This window comes from Xyrauchen texanus, chromosome 49 (assembly GCF_025860055.1).
Source record: "Xyrauchen texanus isolate HMW12.3.18 chromosome 49, RBS_HiC_50CHRs, whole genome shotgun sequence".
Classification (NCBI taxonomy): domain Eukaryota; kingdom Metazoa; phylum Chordata; class Actinopteri; order Cypriniformes; family Catostomidae; genus Xyrauchen; species Xyrauchen texanus.
In genome coordinates this window covers 308301-313300 of record NC_068324.1, presented here as the reverse complement: position 1 = coordinate 313300, position 5000 = coordinate 308301, and positions in this window count along the sequence as shown.

Sequence of the window (5000 nt, the reverse complement as noted above, 5' to 3'; positions counted from 1 at the left end):
TTAAACAGCCTTCACATGTACACACACACACACACACACACACACAAGTGTTAAACAGCCGTGTTTTATCTCACTCCGGTCGATGTTCAAACCTTGTCTGCTCGTGTAACTCTCAGCTGTAATAAATGATATCCCCATTAAAATACCATATGTCATTTCATTAATGATTTAGGCTGTTTAGCTTATGTAAATAACAATATTCAATAACTGTCAAATTAATAAGGGACAATAAATAAATACTAATACATCAGGCTGCTGCTCTGTGTATCTCAGCGAGTATTGACGCTGACTATCACCGCTGGAGTCGTGAGTTTGAATCCAGGGTGTGCTGAGTGACTCCAGACAGGTCTCCTTAGCAACCAAATTGGCCCGGTTGCTAGGGAGGGTAGAGACACATGGGGTAACCTCCTCGTGGTCACTATAATGTGGTTCTCACTCTCAGTGGGGCGTGTGGTGAGTTGTGCGCGGATGCAGTGGAGAATAGCGTGAAGTTTCCACACACGCTACGTCTCCACGGTAACGCGCTCAACAAGTCACGTGATAAGATGCGCGGATTGACGGTCTCAGACGCGGAGGCAACTCCACCAACCGGATTGAGGCGCGTCACTACACCACCATGAGGACTCAGAGTGCATTGGGAATTGGTCGTTACAAATTGGGGAGAATTCTTTGAAAAATAAATACAACAGGCAGGAAAAATAGACATTTATTCATTTAAATATTTTATATATTTCGTATATGTTGAAACTTGACACCGTACGCAGGTAAGGGCACCGTTAGATCGGTTTCATGCTGAAAAGTATGTTTTAAACATAATGTTTTCTCCCGTAAATATAAACATCATCATGTATGTTGAAAGGACTGAAGCCTGTCAATCAAAGCATGAGCTCATTGATGTCATACAGTGAATTTGCTGGTCGGAGTCTGACATAAATATTCAGTTTATACGCAGGGTGACGTTCAGCCTGTTTAATGTTTAATTTATATATATATATATAAATATTAGTATATAATATATATAAAACAAGAATCTACAAAGAATTGAGAGAATCTCTTAAAGGGACAGTACACCCAAACATGACAATCCTCTCATCATTATTTACTCATCCTCATGTGATGTGTGACTTACTTTCTTCTGCAGAACACAAATGCAAGTGAGTCGAGATATTCTTCTGCTCTTCTTCATTTGTGTTCTGCTGATATCTGGGACATCATGAGGATGAGTAAATAATGATGAGAGGATTGTCATGTTTGGATGTACTGTCCCTTTAAGAGAACATCGCTCCAGATGAGCTGTGCGATATATAAATCTGAAGTAAAACTGATCTGTATATAATAATAGAATATAATCCTGCATGTTTAGATGATGTTTGTTTTAAATGACGAGAGAAACTGCAGCATCAGACGTCCACACGGCTCGTGTTTCTGAGGTTAAACGCTTGAATCATCATCATTTAAAAGCACGAGTCATCTTTCTATATAAACATGATTAATGAAGCATCGAAACACAGAAGAGAAGTTCTCTGTAATATTTCATGTCAATGTGATCTCGCAATCACAATACATGTTTCTTTTCTAATGAGTTTAATGAGTTTAATGAGATTAATGAGCAGGTTGTTCTCTCGTTCTGTATTCAGCAGATAGAGCGATTACTGTTGGACCTTAAAACTGACCTGTTAGATCACGCTCCACCAATACTAATGTTCTTACATCAATGTGTCCTTCAAGAACACAGCGCTCGAGCAGAAACACACATCACAACACTTCATTACGCTCACGTTGGGACGGCCAGAATGACAAAAATCATTTAACACAGTAAGAGAGATTTTATATTGTGTATATCAGGGTATTTTACTGACACTTCAGTCACATGGTGTGTTCTTTTATTATATACAACAGTTAGTTCTGGTCCTCGAATCTGATTGGATGAGAGATGTTCTATGAGCACTGATGGTGTGACATCATCAGCACTGGGACGCTTCACTGTGTGTGTCACTCCGCTTGTGTTCGTTCTAAACTAAAGTGTAAGAGTAGATCTGTTAGGAGTTACTGTTTGTCTTTTTATTTTTTGACATTACATATGTTATCCAGCAGCAAAAGATTATTTTCGTGTGTAATATGGGCCAGTTGGCGACGTGAAGTGAATCTGTTAGTCATTGTTTACATAGAACAGCGCTCCGTGATCGCTCATATTAATTACCACAGCTGGGAAATATCTTTAAACAGCTTTAAACGGACAACTTCAGGAATAAGGCTCATCACAGCTGAGACACAACAGACTGGTTGATTACACAACTGGAGGTGCTTACCTGACAAAGGACATTGCAGTCTCTATAGTGAAAGACTCTTGCACGGCTACAGCGAAACAGAGAGGAGTACCTCGCTTGGACGCTATTATTCCATTGAGAAAGCTGACAGCATCTCTGATTGGAGTGGCAACAGGTGACTCTCTCTCTCTCTCTCTCTCTCTCTCTCTCTCTCTCTCTCTCTCTCTCTCTCTGTATGCGTGTGAGTAGCGAGTGAGTGGAGCGTAGCGTTAACTTTTTTCCAAATAATCTTTAATTACTCTTTATACAAGACAGTCTTATATACAACAGACAAGAAAGTTTTTGTTTCAGACGCCAGTATGGCATCTGTTCCCGTGCAAGGAACGCCAACTCTGTCACTCCGTAATGGGTGCAAATATGTACCAGAGCCCGGAGTGACAGTGGAAGAGCGGCTCCTAGTTATAGGAGAACAGGTCAGGTTGAGAACATCATTTCGGCCTCACGGATAAACAAAGCTGTCGTTGTGTTTTTATAATCAGACTCCTGGTAAATCAGTTGACTGTGAGCGGAATAAGGGTGAAGGAAACGTTTGTTACAAAATATGTTATAAATGTCTGCATACAATTATACATACAGATCAGTCATATTGTATCAAAAATAGATCCATAATAGATCATTTACATTCGGACATCTATGATTTTAACAATATAGGTTTTCTGTCAGACCATCAGAGTTGATCTTACTTTTCTATTTGATAGCTTAAAAGCTTTTGGTTTTGGGGACATTTTTATTTACAAAATAAAACTGTTGTACGCTGGGGCCGCATGTATGTATACTGGCCTCAGTATTCCTGTAAAAGTCAACAGAGGCATTAGGCAAGGTTATAGCCATTGAGCTTAGCGGTGTAGGTTGAGAAGACCGCTAACAGGTTTACCGCTCAATACTTTGGATTTTAAGTGCAAAATGTAATTGCAAAACATACAGATATACACAAATGTATCAGTGTAAGGACAGCGATTGCATCATTCCCAGTGCATCATGGGAGTGGGCGGAGCTCTTTTGATGTGATTAGCATTATGGGTAGTGTAGTTCTTTACCAGAAATGACACAATTATAGTTGAATTACATAGACTGGTGACCTCAACAGAAGCATTCAGTATATCATCGATTAACCACCTCACGGTAGATCTGCCGTTAAACGTTTATCATCTTGTGTCAAGGGTTAGGGTTATCACATATGACCACATACACAATGTGCATCCATCTTTAAGTCATACAACAGATGTGCCCGTAAATCTGTGCAGGGGCTTCACAATCCAAACGTATCCTCAATGAATGATACACAAGCATCTTTCATACAATGACACACACAGTATCTGGAGGCCGATGTGCATGAAGAACAACAAACGGCTGTAAACACACACTTACTGTGTTTGTGTATTAGACGTGTTCCTGAACACACACGGTATTAGCTCAATGTTTCCTGCTCTTTAACCAGTGATGCATTTGTGCACTTCAGTGCTTTTACTCTCGCTGTTAGAGTCATCGTGAGAGGAAACCATCGATCCCAAAACAATTTATCCGCCCAAGGCCAGCAGACGGGCAGAACGACGCTTTAAACCTGTAAAGAGCTCGTGCACCGATTCTCCTCGCTGAGACCATCCTGCAATCACTCACGCGTTATTAACTGCGTTTGACATGTCAGCTAACACACATAAGGTCAAGGAGCAGGAATCCTCAACTCACACACTCATTCAAGGACATCTGATTATTGCCTCCCTCTCAGCTCCGTGTACAACAGAAACTCCGGTCATGTATAAACACGGTGTTCCACAACCACAGCGAGATGATGGTAATGCTAAATGGTCTGAACTTATATAGCACCTTTTTAAATTTAAAGGTATTCAAAATACCTGAGTCATGGAGTCATGTGGGCCGGGAATCAAACCACCAACCCTGAGATTAGCAGCCGACCCGCTTTACCACCTGAGCCACAGCCGCCCCAGATGATGTGCTGTCTATGGCAACTTTCACACATGAAACCGTTAAACTGCAGTTACATGTGCCAGATTTTCTTCTAATCCCACATGCAACAATTTTCATCTTTTTTCCGTTTTGCTCACCGAATGCTGTTAAACACCATGACGTCATTTATCAGAGAGGTTTTTGTTCCTGTGAACATTGAAATATTTTATCATGAGTAACAGAAACACTTTAACTTGTAGAACTTATTTTCACTATCTGTCCAATCACAGGCGTTAAACGGTGGAGTAACGGTGTCATCGGTGTCAGAACTTCATGATTGGCTCAAAGCAGACTTCTGACCGTATATAGGGGCAGTGGGGGCTCAGTGGCTGAGGCTCTGGGTTACTGACCAGAAGGTCAGGGGTGCAAGCCCCAGCACCACCAAGATGCCACTGTTGGGCCCTTGAGTAAGACCCTTAACCCAATCTGCTCCAGGGTCGCCGTATCATGGCTGACCCTACACTCTGACCCCAGCTTAGCTGGGATATGTGAAAAATAATACATTTCACTGTATATATGCAAAAAACTGTGTGTATAATGTGTGACCAAAATAAAGGATTCTATATCTAATAGGGATGGGCATTTTGGTCATTTTGTCTACTCGAGTACTCAGACTAATTACTCATCGAGTACTCAAGGGCAATGTCATGTAATGCATTTACTTATTTGTACTTAAGTTGTTGCTCACGATGACATCACAATGACCTC